This window comes from Castor canadensis, chromosome 15 (assembly GCF_047511655.1).
Source record: "Castor canadensis chromosome 15, mCasCan1.hap1v2, whole genome shotgun sequence".
Lineage (NCBI taxonomy): Eukaryota > Metazoa > Chordata > Mammalia > Rodentia > Castoridae > Castor > Castor canadensis.
In genome coordinates this window covers 54,418,328-54,435,458 of record NC_133400.1, presented here as the reverse complement: position 1 = coordinate 54,435,458, position 17,131 = coordinate 54,418,328, and the positions used below count along the sequence as shown (strand labels likewise).

General features: G+C 38.3%; 1 protein-coding gene across 5 annotated transcripts in view; it reads left to right on the top strand.

Annotated features, from left to right (window-relative positions):
* The first annotated feature begins 219 nt into the window (after positions 1–219).
* Arhgap12 (Rho GTPase activating protein 12) overlaps positions 220–17,131 on the top strand; it is a 118,625-nt gene continuing 101,713 nt past the window's right edge. For all 5 annotated transcript variants that reach the window (XM_074056222.1, XM_074056221.1, XM_074056220.1 and 2 more), the window contains exon 1: positions 220–387. The gene's annotated coding sequence lies outside the window, so the exon portion shown is untranslated. The remainder of the gene's footprint in view (positions 388–17,131) is intronic.

The window sequence follows — 17,131 nt, the reverse complement described above, 5'->3', positions numbered from 1 at the left end:
CCCTGCCTTCCACCCTTCACCCCGCCCCTCCAGGATCCTCAGCAGCCGCCTGACCCAAGCCCGCTCCGCCATCCCTGACACCTCCCGCCCCCGCCCACTCAAGTCGTCACGTGAGCCACCAGCCCAGCCGTCACGTGGACTCGCCCCGCCCAGGCCACCACGTGACACAGCCCCGCCCCTCGCAGCGCCCCGCCCCCGCGCCGGCGCGCTTCGACGTGCCCTGGAACTTACCCTCCCTCTGAGACCAGCCTGCGGGGACGCCGGGCTGCGGCGGCGACGTCGGCGGTAGCTGCCTTCGGAGCGCGCTCCAGACTCGTGGTGGTGTCCCGCGGCTGCTGTGTTCGCCGAGGAAGGAGCTGCTGGGCCTCGAGGCTCCCCCGGTCCTCGGTAAGGTGGCGGAGAACCGGTTCCAGCGGACGGCGGGCAGTCGGAGAGGCGCTGCACAAAGGCGCTCGGGGGTTCGCGCTGTGCCCGCCGAGGGCAGCAGAGCTTAGGGGAGGCGTGTGCGGGACGCGGCGGCGGCGCGAGGTGAAGCCGGGGCGCTGGGGTAGGCGCGGGGGGAGGGGCGGCGGTCGTCAGCCCTTGGGCCGACGTGGGCGAGAGGGTTTAAATGGCCCGAACTTGTGGCTCTTTTGCCCCCCTGGGTTTCCTGACTTCCTGTGTGAGGGCAGCGCCTGCCCCGCCCCTGGAGGGAGGAGGGTGTCAGGGTGGTGTGTGTGTGCGCGTGTTGTGTATATGTGCAAAAGGCCGGCCAGGTGCCGCCCGCCCTCCTCTAGGGCCTCCCACCGCTCTAGTTGTAGGATCCCTGACTATTGTAGGGTCGTTACAGCTCTGTCCACCGGAGGAGCCCACCTAGGGCTTCCCTGGAGCACAGTTGACCTTAAACAGGACACTTTCTTCCTTGCAGTCTACCGAGGTGCCCCGCCCCTAATGGATAGACATTTGTTGCCCTCCAGCTCTCGTAGGAGGAATCTCCTTAAAGTCCTTGAATTAGAAAACCCTCTTTACCAGGACACTTCTTCCTCCCGTCTCCAGGTGGGTGGCTGGTTGGTTATCTTCTCGGAATGGCTGCCCTTTTACATATTGTCTTAAGTTGCTGCAGACCCTCTGAGAAGAAATGGCCACAGGGTGGTCATCAGAGGGAAAGGCACGCCTTTCAATTTTAGAGGTAAAGGAGGGAGGCCAATGTTTTTCTCTCGCCTGAAGCAGCAGTTTAAAATCCATTTGCGAAGGTTAAAGCAAAATGTTTAAAGTATACCTTTATTGAAAAGTTCTAATGTCATTCCAAGTGAAATGTTATGGGTGAAGGTTTTTAATACTCTAGCCCATGATTGGTTGTGTCTTGCTTTATGGTTTGTGATGATGACACGCGGAAGTAGATTTAACTAACCATTTTAGGCACATTTCTAAAGGGAGGTAAATTGGAGGAAGGAGCACTCACTACATGAAGTCACAGAGGTTTCTGGTTCAGAGCCTGCCTCCATCGTCTCGAAGTGAGACCTTGGGAGACTGAATGTTGCAATGAAAAATTGTTCAAAGGTATTCAGCTTCTTTCTTATTTAAACGTTGAGAAATGGTGGCCTATAGATTATTTGACCATATCCATTTTTCCTTACCTGACTTATAAGAGGATGTGTTACAGAATGGGTTGTCTATCTGTGTCCCCTTTGGTCTGGGTAAGACAGTGTGGCTGCTGGTGCCGTATTTTTTTCTTTGTCTTAACATCACCTTGGAAACGTTTCAGACCAGGGTTTTAGGAGCCCAGAGCAGTGTCTGAGAGGGTGTGGAGTGTGACCCTGTGTAATACTACCTGGAGAGTTAGACAAGCTGCACACATACTTTCCACTGTTTTAGAGGGGAAATATAAAGTGTAATGTAACAGATTTTACGTGTATGCTTACGTATGCCCTAGTGTTTACCGATAGACTCCTTTTCTTTATCAACCATGTAAGTGGGTGATTGCTCATTGAGTCTTAATATAATTCCACCTGTATAGATTGGTATGTTTACGTGTTTTTAGTTTTTTTACTTAATATAACAGTTGTGAGTCACAAATGAATGTATGTCAGTGCTTTAGGAAAGCAGCATATTTGTAGTTAATCATTTGGCTTTTCATTAGAAAGTATCTGCTTAGTGATTTTATAATTGGCTGATTAAAAGTGAGCTGTACAAATTTAAGTCCTTATAGATAAGCAAGTGACACCACTGAGAGTAAGGCTAATGATTTTAAATTGACAAAATGACAGTGAAGAGTGGAGATTTGTAAAGTTCTTAAATAGTAGTACTAGTATTTTCACTTACCTGAGAAAATGGGCATTGCAAGTTTGTGATAAGTAATGGGGAGAGAAAACTAAAACTGAACTTTTATACTATAATACAATTTCATATATGTGTATAATATCCCTCCCCTCGACCTGGGGATCAAACCCTGACCCATGCTTGGTAAGCACGCCTGCCATTGAGCTAATCCCCCACCCCTGGCCCAACCATTTTTGTTACAATTATAAATATGCACTATTTTGTAGAATGAGTCAGCTGTGAAAAGGTATTGTGGTAACACACAGGATCATTTTACTTCAAGTCATCCTCACTAGAGGTTGCATTGTGCCACCATCTTTGTGACTTTTCAGTTAACAGGTCTAATTGTGAACCACAGTTAGACCAGGTGATAGAAGGCTTTGCGCTGATCCAGCCATTTTTTCGTGTTACTTTCATTGACATTATTTTCATTACCTGAAGTTTCATTTTGCAGTTGATTGCTTTCTATCTGAACTGAACTGCCAAATGCTGTATCAGTCTCCCCTGTTGATAATATAGGGCTTCTCAAACTTTAACTTCCATAAGAATCACCTGCACTTTTAATAAGTCTCAAATCATATGGATGCTGTTCTGCCCAGACCACAGACTACTGCTGTCTCATAGAAATATGCCCGCCACCTTATAATTTTAAAGTTTCTAGTACTCATTTTAAGAAGTAAACAGGTGAAAAAATCAAATGAAATTAACTCAGTATATTCAAATATCTTAACATGTAATCAACACAGAAATTATTTTTTTTTAGCAGCACTGGTTTGAACTCAGGGCCTTCACGCTTGCTAGGCAGGCACTCTTACCACTTGAGCCATTCTGCTACCCATTTTTTGTGTTGGGTGTTTTAGAGATTGGGTCTCAGAAACTGTTTGCCTGGGCTGGCCTTGAACCACAATCCTCCTGAGTAGCTAGGATTGCAGGTGTAAAGCACTGGCGGCTGGCAGGGTAATAGTATTTTTGCCGTAACAGTCAAAATTTACAAAGTACTTACAATATTAAGTGATATTCACATATTGCTCATTTAATCCTCCCAATCTGTGGAATGAACTAATAATAAGCTCCATTTGCAGCTGGAAAAAACAGACTCAGAGTTTAAATGACTTGTCTTAGGTCATTCAGCTAACTAGAGACAGGATTTCATTAAGTGATCAGTTATATTTGTGAATGTTTTCCTGCTCTTACAAGTTTTGCTTCCTAGAGTGATTAATATGGATACTCTGTGTCATGCATTATAGTTTCAAAGTTCTTTTTCCATTCTCACAAGGATTTTTTGAGGTTTCTATTGTTTCATTTTACTGATAAGATGCCCAGGGTCTGAGAGCTGATGAATTAGAATTAGATTTCAGGCCTCTGACCTCAAGTTCTATGCTCATTCTCTTGTGCCCCAGCAAAATTAGGATATGTTACCAGGTTAGAGTAGTGCCTTTGAAAGTCAGCTTAAAATTATCTGCATTTTGCTATACATTATTGAGTTTTAAAAAATAATAGTTTTACTCTCCATGCGCTAAAATATACTAATATTCAATAATAAAAAAGGAATAACCTACAGATGTGACAACCATGGATGTATCTCAAAAGCATTCTGAGTGAAACACACCAACCACAGAAGGCTGTATATTGTGTGATTTGTAATTCTCTACCATCACAACTTTTGTTTACTTGGATAAGCAACGATTGTGATACTTGCTATCATGCTTTAGCTAAGTCCTTTTCATATTTCCTCTTTCAATTTTCATTAGAACTTTTTGAGGTTTGTATCATATTATTTGGGATTTTAGTGTTTGGGCATTGATAAGGCTGAGTTTTCAATTTGTGACTATTATGAATATTCACGTAATGCCTTTGGGCTCACATTTCCATATTTCGTGGATTAATAGAAGGGGGATTGCTAGATCATGTAACAAGTGTATGCTTCACTTTTTTGGAAGCTACCAGATTGTTTTCCAGCATGCCTGTACTTTAGTGCATTCCTACAGTGATGAATGTGAATTCCATTGCTGGCATTCTTACCATAAAAAATATTTTTTGTGTTTCTCAAAGTCATTTTGTAAATTAGTAGTGATACTTGGTTTTAATTTAAATGATTCGGATTTTTAACAGTTTACTGAGGTATAATTGCTGTATAATGAAGTACACATATTTAAGTGTGGGATTTGATGAGTTTAAACATAGGTATGTGTGAACATGCTATGGTTTGGACATGGTTGAGTTAGACATATGTTTATGCCTGTGAATATGCTATGGCTTGAATATGGTTTGTGTGCATCCACAAGGGTTTATGTGTTAGAGCTTGGTTTCAGTGTGGTGATATGGAACCCTGTAAGAGTGCCTGTGGGAAGTGATTAGGTCATTGAGGGTGCTGCTTTCTGAAGGAGTGTAGTTCTTGAGAGAGGGATGTTATAGGAAAGGAGTCCCAGCCCCTCCCTGTCACAATTTGGCTTCTTGTCTTGTCATGTAATCGCTCCTTTCCACATATGGTCCCACCACTGTGGAGCCGTCTGCTATGAGGATGTCACCAGAGCCTTGCAGATGCTGGCAACTTGCCCTTTAAGCTCCATAATGTGAGCTAAAAAACCTCTACATGGAGCCTCAGGTATTTTGTTGTTGTAATGGAATACTAATGCCGAAGGCATTGCCATTATCTAGGTAATGACTATATCCATGACTCTCCCAAAACTGTTGAGTTCCATGTAGTTCATTTCCCTTGCTTCCTGGGCAACTATTGGTCTGCTTTCTGTCACGATATATTACTTGCATTTTCTAGAATTTTATGCAGAAGTTCACATGAACTTTATTGTCTGAGTTCTATCTCAGCAAAATTCTGAGATTCACCCAATTTGTTACATGTTTAAGTAGCTTTTTCCTTTTCATTACTGAGTGATATTTCATTATCTGGGTATAGCACAATTTATCCATTTGCCTGTTTCCAATTGTTACAAATAAAGCTGGTGTCCTTGTGTGGAAAGAGATTTTTCTTGGGTAAGTATCTAAGACTAGCATCCCTGTGTCATGGGGTGGACATACATTTTCAATTTTAAGCACTTGCCAAACTTACTCCAAGGGTCTGCACAACCCCACCAGCAGTGTGAGTTCCAGGCCTTCTGTATTCTCAGAAACACTTGTGTGGTCAGTCTTAACCATTCTAGGGGATATAATGTATTTCTTTGTTTTTAAACTTTTTATTTCTGTGATGACTGAAGATGTTGGGCATCTTTTCATGCGCTTATTTACCACTTGTAAAAAGAATCTCTTTGAATAAGTCTGTTTAAATCTTTTGCTTGTTTATTATTGGGCTGTTTGTTTCTTATTAACTTCTAAGTTCTTTATGTTTCTAGATAAGAGGTTTTTGAAATATGTTTTATAGGCACGCTCTCCAATCTATAGCTTATCTATTCAGGTTCTTAGTGGTGTCTTTTTTTTTCTTTTTTTGGATGATACTGGGGTTTGAATTCAGGACTTCACACTTGCAAGGCAGGCACTGTACTGCTTGAGCCATGCCCCACAGCCCATAGTGGTGTCTTTTTAATGGACAACAGTACTTCCAGTACAATGAAATCAGTTGGTTCCTGGAGGAAGCATTCCACTCTCAGGGATTATGATCCTTAAAGTTGGTAGAATAGAAGCCAAACACAGATGATTTATTTAGTGCAATAGGGGAGGAATCTTTTCGTTTTAGTACAGAAAGTTGCTATGGAAGCAACTTTCAAAGTCTACGGGGCACTCTGCAGGACAGTAGCGTTAGGCTATTAGACTGGCTTCAAATAAAATCTTGGTGATGCACCAAATTAGAAATAAAGGATTTATTAAACCCACTATTTCAAAATGAACTTGGTTAATTTTGAAGGCAGTTAGCATCTTCCTCCCTCTTACCTTTTTTGCCATAAAATTGCTGCCCTAGGACTAAACACCTTGCCACATGCTAAAGGAGCCCAGAAGGAGCATTGTGAACAAGAATATTTAATTTTGATGAAATATAGTTTTTTTTCATTCTTTTTGTGTTCTTCTGAAGAAACCTTTGCCAAAAATGGTTTGGTGGTGCACACCTATAATTGCAGTACTTGGGAGGTGAAGGCAGGAGGTTCACAAGTTTTAGGCCATCCTGTGGTATATAATGAGATCCTGTTCAAACAAACAAAAAGGTAAATCAGGAAAGAAAAAAAGAACAAAACAAAAGGGAAAGAAAGCGCTACCAAACTAGTAGCCATTAATATTTTTCCTATTTGCTTATAAAAGTTACATAGTTTTAGGTCTTATATTTAAGTCTGTGATCTATTTTGGTTATTTGTTGCATATGAAATAAGGTAATGAAGTCCCCGCTCCCTCTCTTGTATGCCTTTCCAGTTCAGTTTGTTAAAGCTTATCCTTGCCCAATAGAACTGCTTCATCACCTTTGTCAGAAATTAATTGAATGCAAAACAAAAACCTATTCCTGAACTCTGTTTTATTTATGTGCATGTATGTATGCCAGTTCCATACTGTGATTACTGCAGGCTTATAATTCTTGGCATCAAGTAGCTTTTCAAGTTTGTTACTTTTGGAGGGGGAAGGAGGTTGGTACAGGATCTCACTTGTAGCCCAGGCTAGCCTACAACTTGTGATCCTCCTGCTTCCACCTTGAGAGTGTTGGGAGTAAAGGCTGGTACTGTTACTTTCTTTAATCAGTTATTTTGGTCATTGTAGGTTCTTTTCTAAATTTTTAGAATCATCTTGTCAGTTCCTTAAAAAAAAAAAAAAAAAAAAATCTGGGACTGAGGGTGTAGCTCATTGGCAGAGCACTTACCTAGCATGCGCAAGGCCTGTTTTCATCCCCACCACAGCCGAAGAAAAAGCCTTCTGGAATGTTGAATTGCAATGAATTTATAAATGAATTGTGGGAGAATTAACAGCTTACTGAGTTTTTTTTTGAGCCATGATCACAGTAAATCTTTACCTGGGTTTGCACAGATTTCTTGCTATGTTCCCAGACTGACCTCAAACTTGAAATCTTCCTGCCTCAGTCTCCTAAATACTGTGATTGCAGGCACATCTACCATGCCCAGCTGTTTACATTTATTTTAGATCTTTAAAATTTCTCTCTACTGTGTTTTGCAGTTCTCAGTATTTGGGTCTTACATACTGTTGCCTTTTTACTGCATATCGATACTATTGTGTCTGATATTTCTAAATTTCAAGTTGATTTCTTGTTTATGGAAATCAATCTGATTTTTGTATGTTTACCATATATGTAATGTGACTTCTCTAAACTCACTAGTTCTAGCAGCTCTTTTGTATATTCCTCAGAATTTTCCACAAAAATGATTGTCATCTGTTTTTTTTTTTTTTTATTATTTTTACTTATTTTCTTCTTTGCATCTGACCCTTTCCTCTTTTTTTGCCACTTTGCATTGACTAGAACCTATAGTCCAGTGTGGAGGGCTAACTCCTTTTTCCCGGTCTGGGAGAAAGAATGCAGTGTTTCACGACCAAGTATAATGTTAATTCTAGACTTTTTGTAGATGCTGTTTGAGGAAATTCCCATCTAATTATTAGGTTTTTATTAGTAGTACTAGGTGCTACTTTGGTGAGGTGCCTCTTAAGGTCTTTGGTCCAACTTTGGATTGAATTTTTTTTTTTTAACTATTGAATAAATTGATTTTTGAATGTTCTGGTCATGATACATTACAATTTGAAAGTATTGGATTAAATTTGCTACAGTTGGCAACTTTTGCATTTGTATTCTTGAGGCTATTGGTTTTTAGGTTTTTCTCCTTATTAATGTAGTTGGTGTTGGTATAGTGCTGATTCTAGAATGAGATGGATGTTATTTTATACTTCAACTTTTTTGTCTCTGTGTGTGTGTGTGTGTGTGTGTGTGTGTGTGTTTGTGTGTGTGGTGCTAGGGTTCAAACCCAGAGCCTTGCATGTGCTTTACCACTGAGCTACAGTATTTCAGTTCCATGTTAATGATTTTTTTAAGTGCATATTTTAGTGGCATCAAATAAATTCATATTGTTGTGCAGTGAAATCCCATATCCGTTAAACAGTAATCCTCCATTGCCCTCTCCCTCCATCTCTTGGCAACCACCATTATCCTTTCTCTCTACGGATTTGACCTTATGTGAGTAGAATCATAAAATTTGCTGTTTCAGATTGGCTAAACGAAGCATGGCATCTTTAAAATTCATTCCATTGTACTCTTTCAGAGTTTTCTTAAGACCGAATGATACTTCATTGTAAGTATATACCTCATTTTATCTTTCTATGTTGGATATTTGGTTTGCCTGCACCTTTTGGCTATTGCGAATAATGCTGCTATGAATGTGGGTATACAGGTATCTGTTTTTGAGTTCCTGCTTTTAGTTCTTTTGACATATACCCAGAAGTGGAATTTTTGGTGGTACTGGAGTTTACTCAGGGCCTCAATCTTGCAAGGTGAGCACTCTACCACTGAGCCCAGTCCTATATTTTTGTTTTTTTTGGAGGAATTGTAAAACTGTTTTCCCCAGTGACTGCACCATTTTACATTTCTACCAGCAGTGCACAAGAGTTACACTTTCTCTTTTATTTCGTTTTGTTTTCTTTTTCCTTAATTTCTTAATAGCCATCCTGTTTCATGTGAAGAGGTATCTTTATTGTGGTTTTGATTTGCATTTCCCTAATCTGTGATATTCGGCATTTTTATATTTGCATATTGGCCATTTTATATCTTTAAAAAAATGTCTATTCATGTTCTTTGTCCACCATGACTCTTTGGGTCATAAAATTTATTTGAAGTGGATTGGCACAATTTAAACTTTATAGAGAATTTTCTTTTTAAAAATAAGTTAAAAGATCTGATCTATTATAGTAGAACTTTGCAACGACCAGATCTTAATGATTGGTACACCTACTGTAGATGTATTTGCCCTTTGTTTTGTCGGTTATATCTTTTTAAAATATAAAGCATGCTTTTTAATTACCATATTGTTGGGCTGGGGGTACACTATGACATTTACAAAAGTGCTTATCATAGTTAAAGTCACCCCCCCATCTTTCTGTTTAGTCCCCTCATTCCATTCATGGAACAGTTTCAGTGTCTCATTTTTTTCGTTTTCATACATTAGTTCATAATATTTCCACCACATTCACCCTCCTGCGCTCTTTCCTCATATCTCCCCTCCCAATGATATCAGTCCCCAGACAGAACTTGTTTTACATTCCTGTCCTTCGTTTTTGGCCCTTTTTATTTTATTTTATTTTATTTTTTTTTGGGCAGAACTGGGGTTTGAACTCCGGGCTCTGTTCTTGTGAAGCAGGCACTCTGCTGCTTGAGCCATACCTCCAGTCCCTGTCCTTTGTGTTTGGAAAAAAAGACATTTTTGTTTGCTTAAAATATCTATACAGGGAACTTCATTATGGCATTTCCATGTATATATGTATTATATCCCAAATTGGTTCATTTTCTCCTTTCTACCTTAGTCCCCTCCTTCCCCCCCCCCCACCCCCCTGCCAGTACCGGGGGTTGAACTCAAGGCCTATGCCTTCAGTCACTCCACCAGCCCTTTTTTTATGATGGGTTTTTCGAGATAGGGTCTCACAAACTGATTGCTTGGGCTGGCTTTGAACCAGGATTCTCCTGATCTCTTCCTCCTGAGTAGGATTACAGGCCTGAGCCAGGGGTGGTTGGCCTTAGTCCCCTTCTTATGGTGATTTCAACAGGTTTAAAAATTCTAAGTAAGGTCCATCAATTACATTCACCTCCTTTACTTCCTCCTTTTACTCTCCTCCCATTAGTGACCTCCTGTTAGCAAGACCTGATTTTCATTCCTGTCCTTTGCTTTTCAGGTGTCTATTCATTGTTCAATGGGAGTTTTGCCTTGATATTACATCTGTCATGCATTATGCTTTAGTCAGTGTAACCACCCTCCACTGCATATTCTTGCTCTTTTTCCCAGTCCTGTGCTGTTTAATGTTTCCCTGTGTCTTGCTCCTACAGGTTGTGATGTACTTCATTATTATTTGCTCTCTTTCTTTTCCTCCCTTGGTCTCTTCCAGTCCCACTTTTGGATACGTGATCTTTATACACATCTATATGTGTGTATGTATTTATATTTATAGATATTATTGCTGGTATTTATATTGAGCCTATATTCCACATGAGAGAAAACATGTGGCCTTTGGCTTTCTGAACCTGGCTAACTTCACATTAGATGATGTTCTTCATTTCCATCCATTTACCTGCTTATAGTAAAATTTTGTTCTTCAATATGTCTGAATAAAATTTCTACTATATATAGATACCACATTTTCTTAATCTGTTCATCAGTTGTGGGGCATCTTGGCTGTTACCATAGTTTAGTTACTGTGAATAATACTGCAATAAACATAGGTGTGCAGATTTCTTTATTATAACTGGACTTAAGATTCCTTTGGGTATATGTCTCTAGGAGTGGCATTGCTGGATCATATGGTAGTTCTAGTTTTAATTTTTTGAGGTGCCTTCATACTGTTCCCATAGTGGTTGTACTAACTTACATTTCCACCAGCAGTGTATGAGGGTTCCTTTTTCTCCACATACTTGCCAACATTTGTTGGTGTTTTTGATAGCTATTCTAACAGGAGTGAGGTGGAATCTTAATGTGGTTTTGGTTTGCATTTCCTTTATGGCCAGGGTTGTTGAGTATTTCTTCATGTGTTATTTGGCTATTTACAACGTTTCCTTTGAAAAAGCTCTGTTGAGTTCTTTTGCCCATTTCTTCATTAGGTCATTGATTTTTTTGGGAGTTGTTTTTTGAGCCCGTAGTATATTCTGCTTATTAATCCCTTGTCAAATGTATAGCTGACAAAGATTTTCTCTCATTCTGTGGGCTAACTCTTCCATCTGGTGGCATTTCTTTTGTTATGCAGAAGCTTTTTAGTTTCACATAGTGTCATTTCTCTTAGTTGCTGAGCCATTGGCTTTCTATTTAGGAAGTTACTGCCTGTGCCTATTAGTTTCAGTGTATTCCATACTTTTTCCAGTACTAGCTTCAAAGTTTCAGGTCTTATGTTAAGGTCCTTAATCTGCTTTGAGTTAAAGACATGGATCTAGTTTCAGTTTTCTGCAGGCAGATAACCAGTTTTCCCAGCAACATTTGTTGAAGAGGTGGTCTTTTTTCCATTGTATGTTTTGGGTGCCTTTGTCAAAAATCAGGTGGTAGCATACTTTGAAGTCGTTAGGGTATTGTGCTGCCTCCAGCATTGCTCTTTTCACTCAGTATTGCTTTGGCTATTTGCAGATTTTTTGCTTCTATATGAACTTTAGGGTTGATTTTTTTCAATCTCTGTGATGAATTTTGATGGGGATTGCATTGAATATGTATATTGATATTGGCAATATAGCCATTTTCACAATATTGATTCTGCCGATCCATGATCATGGGAGATCTTTTCATTTTCTGTATGTAGTATTTATTTCTTCAGTGGTTTATAGTTTTCATTATAGAGGTCTTTCACTTCCTTTGTTAAGTTTATTCCTAGGTTTTTTTTTTTTTTCTTTTTCTTTTTGAGGCTATTATAAATGGAATTGTTTTCCTACATTCTTTCTCAGTCTGTTCATTGTTGGTATATAGTAAGGCTACTGATTTTTGTAAATTGATTTCGTATCCTACTTTGCTGAAGGTTTATGATGTCTAGGAGTTTTTTGGTGGAGTTTTCTGGGTCTTTTAGATATAAGATCATGTCGTCTGCAAGTAGGGATGGGTTGACTTCTTTCTTTCCTATTGGAATTCGTCGTATTCTGTTTTAATGCTCTGGCTTAGAATTCCAAGACTATGTAGAATAAGAGTGGAGAGAGTTGGACACCCTTGTCTCCTTCCTGACTTTAAAGGAAATGGTTTGTTTTTTCCCATTTAGTATGATGTTGGCTATCTGCTTGTCATACAGCCTTTATTATGTTGAGGTACATTGTTTCTGTTCCTTGTTTCATTAGAGCTTTTATCATGAAAGGATGTTGAATTTTGTTGAAAGCTTTTTCTGCATCTATTGAGATGATCATGTTTTTGTCTTTGCTTCAGTTAATACACAGTGTTACATTTAATGATTTGTGTATGTTGAACCATTCCTGCACACCTGGGATGTAACCGACTTGATCATGGTGTGTATGATCTTTTTGATATGTTGTTGAATTCAGTTTGTCAGTATTTTATTGAGAATTTTACATCTAAATCCATTTAAGAGATTGATCTTTAAGTTTCATTTTTTTATATTCAGTTTTGGGATGAATGTAATACTGGCTTCTTAGAATGATTTTGGCAGTGCTTTTCCTTTTGTATTTCATGGAAATATTTGAGGATTGTTTTGGTATTAGATCTTCATTAAAGGTCTGGTAGAATTCAGGAGGGAATCCATTGGGTCCTGGGCTTTTCTTTGTTGGGAGACACTTTATTTCTTCTTCAATCTCATTGCTTGTTATAGATCTATATAGGTGGTTTATATTCCCTTGGTTCAGTTTTGGTTGGTCAGATGCATCTAGAAATTTATCCATTTTCTCTTCTGATTTTCCAGTTTATTTGAATATAGGTTTTCAAAATTCCCTAAGAATCCTCTGGATGTTACTGGTATTTGTTGTGATTTCCCTTTTTCATCTTAAATTTTATTAATTTGGGTCTTTTTCCTCCTCCTAAGATTGGCTTAAAGTTTATTCTTATTTTTTCAAAAAACTAACTTTTGGTGCTGATTTGTATATATGTGTGTGTGTGTGTGACAGTTTTTTTATTTCAGTTTCATTGATCGTGGCCTTAATTTTTATTATTTCTCTCTTTCTGCTGGTTCTGAGTTTTCTGCTAGTTTCTGCGTGTTCTTGTTTTCTAAAAGCTTGAGGTGTATTTTCCTTTGGTTTCTGGGTTATATTTTTTCAAAGCATGGGTTTCAGTGAACATTTGAAAGTGGTTGAATGTTAAGTAATTATTGAAAAGATTTCTTCAAGAGGATAAGGCATGCAGTTTCAGAAGAATATCTTAATCAGTTGGGGAAGTGAAGATGCCTGAGTAACCAATAGTGTTATAAAGTAACTAAAATATTCCTTGTAGGATAAATTATTGGAGGTCTGGGAGCTTCCTTGAGCTTTTGTAAAGACCAGTGTAATGATTTTCTTAATATGTAACAAGTTAATTTGTTTCTGGCTTTAAAAAGTATCTGATTGCTTTAGAAAGTTCTTATTAAGCTAAGGGTCTTTGAGGTATTGAGTGTTGTAGAAAGAAGAATCCATTGGTTGGAGTACATTCAGAGGGAGTAAAGAGCTGAAAAATATTCCAGAAGAATGTTCACTGTAGAGGTAGTTTTAAATAATGATGTGGAGCTGTTTCAGATACAGGTTGTTTTCGATGGTGCAGTAGGTTCTGAAAAGAAAAAGATGTTAACCTTTAGGCTTAAGAAAAAATTCTTTCTGTTCCTTAGACTTTTCACTAATTGATTTTTTAAAATTTTGTAGACTGTGTTCTTTGTATCTTACATCATTATATTAAAACTATCTTAGGGTGTACAAGAAAATGTGAACGAGTTGAGTTAAAACCCGGATTAATCTTTAGAGTTTTTTGGTCTGAAAGGACTTGGTCAAGACAGGGCTGTTTACTAATGTGTGAGTTTGTTAAATCTTTTTCAAGACAACAGGCTGCTCACTTTTTGCTCTTACTTACATGTAAGTGGATCAGTATTTACATCTCCACGTGTAAGAGATTATTTTAAAATTAATTTGAAGATAATAATGCTCATTTGTAAGAGACTTAGTGGAGAGTCATAGTACCTCTTAAATAATTTGCTTCCATGAGAAAAACAGGCACTGTGATTTGCTATAATTGCTGTGTTTAAAGAACAGAAGAAATGTAAGTTCATTTAAATTAAACTGGGAAAGCATAACATTAAATATTAATATCAGCTAGATATTCATGGTATTGATTTTCATTGAGTTATACTTTCAAAATATCGTTGTTTAGTGATAAGTATTTAAATCAATAACTTAAAACCCAGATTGGGGAAAGTTAATAGGTTGCTATAAGATATTCCACTTGATTGTATTCTCTAATGCTCTCCAGCTACCCAATTATTTTCTGTTTCAAAAGATTATTCTAAGAAAACAGGGGTCATTCATTTAGAAAAAACTTCAAGGGCCTAATAGTGACCTATGATTTCTTGCGAGAGTACAACTTAGAAAATTATGTGGTGGAATTACTTCTGCTGCAACTTGTGCTAGAGTCTTTCTCCCTCCCTCCCTGTCTCCCTCTTTCCCTCCTTTCCATTTGTCATGCTCGTTAAGTTTAATGGGTTTGTGTAGCAGAGCCTATTCAAGACTTATGAGTTTTATTTTATTTTATTTTTGTTTTTGTGGTGCTGGGTGATTGAACTATTGGTCCGTCCTGCACATGCTATGGAAGTACTCTACTGCTGAGCTACATCCATAGCACTGGATTTTCCATTTTGAGGCTTAAAAGCCTTCTTGGAGGACTTAATGACAAGAATCAGTGCTTGAGCTGTGATATTTTTAAATTGCTTAATATTTACATGTTTGAAGCATGTCAGTATTTTATTTTTCACAGTATTAGAACTGCTGAATAGGTTGTACATATGTGGGCTGGCCTTAAACTGCAAATTTCTTAATTATGGGCACATTTACTATTTCTCTTAAGGTTTTGTTTATGTATTTACCTTTTTGGGATATACCTAGTAAGATGAGATTGATTACAACAGATGTCCCCGGGGGAGGAAGATCACATTTGCTGAGTTGCATAATTTGTGGTAGTCTTCTTAGTAGTTTACATGGAAAAGATAATTTTTAAAAATTGGCAGATGGAAAGAAGAGGCTGTTAGATTACAAAATAGCATGATAGAAAGTTCTGAATCTGACTTGGGGGCAGAGAAGTAAAAGATGTAAGCAAGTCTGTGTGTAGGCGTGTCTGTCTGTGTTCTTGTTGAAACATGAGAAGTTGTGACTGGAATAAGGGAGGAAGAAGATCGGTAAGAGGCATGAAAAGCCTACGTGGCATTTTTGAAATTGCTAAGAAAAGCAGGGGGTTGTATTGGGCAGTGGATATGCAAAACTTTAAATATCCTGGTGATTGGGTACTTAGTGGTTGTGAGTGTGTGGGATGAACACGGATGGAGGAGAGTTGTGAGAGTCTTTGTAGCTGAATGAGCAAGATACTAACACAAATACTTGATAAGATGTCAAGATAAGCAATTTTCAACTCATGAAGAAGGAAGAATCCATGGGTTACGGTAATAAAAGAGGAAACAAACCAGAATTAAAACTATAAACCTTTGTTTATAGCTTATGTTCTTAAATAAAAATAAAATGAATTGTTCATATATTTATAGATACTTTTCACATAGATCTTATTTTTGAGAGGTACCCAATAATTTTAATTTTTTAAATTTATTTTTTTTTCAGTACTGGGACTTGAACTTAGGGCCTCAGCTTACTAGTCAGATACTCTGTTACTTGAGCTACACTCCCAGCCCTTTGTGCTTTAGTTATTTTTCAGGTAAGGTCTCAGATTTTTTCCTAGGAGAGCCTCAAATGTGATCCTCCTTACACTTCTCACGTAGCTGGGATCACAGTTGTACAACCACCTTGCCCAATGTATTGGTTGAGATTGGATCTCACTAGCTTTTTACCCAGCCCTTGAACCTCGATCCTACTGTTCTCTGCCTCAAGTAGTTGTAATCCCTTACAGGCATGAGTTGCCATGCCCAGTTATTCTTTTTTAATCCATAATTTGTAATGAGACTTTTCATTTTTATTTTACCTAACTTCCTAGACCTTTGGTTATATAATTCCTGCTTTCTAGACATATATGATTTTAATAGCTTCTCTTCGAGTTGTCCAGTTTCATTTTCTACCCCTTACCTTAGGTGTGACAGTAATCCATATCAGCTCCGGGTCTGTTTTCTCATTGTGTCTACTCTTGCTCATTTCATTTGCCTTGGTATCTCACTACCTTTCTGTATAGATTAGGTCTTTTTGACTACTTCATCTGCTTTGCCCTCCCACTTCTCATTGCCTTTAACTGAAACTATAGATGGTATGGCTCATGTTGAAGTGGTGAAACTGACTTCTTATTCTGCCTAAACCTTATCTTTCTTCCTAATTCATCCTTCATACCTATCTTTGTAGTCACTAAGGGAGGTATAATCATAAAACTAATACTGAAAGAGAATGAATATAAATTGGCCTTTAACCCATTTTTTCCCCTAGCCCCGCAGTCTCTCTCCCACTAGTTTGAAATCAGTGTCTGACCAATTCTGATATGTCTGAGCTACAGTAACCTCTTAAAGTAGCTGCATGTTCCCTCGAATATCTTGAAGGTCATCTTAACTTACTTTATCATTTGGAAAAAAGAAAAGCCCAAGTTATCCAAGGATAAGCACACAGTCATGCCTCACTTAACAGGGAGATACATTGTGAGAAATCTGTCATTGGATGATTTCCTTATTGTTGCAACATCATACAGTGTACTTACACACTGTATGTAAATAACTCCACATGACCTCTTACTGAATTTTTGAGACAGGGTCTTACTGTGTAACTCAGGCTGGTCTTGAACTCTAATCCTTCTGCATCAGCATCCTGAGTGCTAAAATTATAGGCATGTGACACCATGCTGAACTCCACGTGCCCTCTTGGTGTAGTATGTAGAGTGTGTATGAGGCTGCTGCCAGTGTAACATGACATACTGTTTTATAGCTAACTTTTTTTTTAATAAATAGAAGATACTCATTGAAAGGTATAGTAAAATAACAATGAAAAGTATAGTTTAATAAACACATAAACCAGTAACAGTCATTTATTATCAAGTACTGTGTACTATATATAACTGTATTTGCTGCA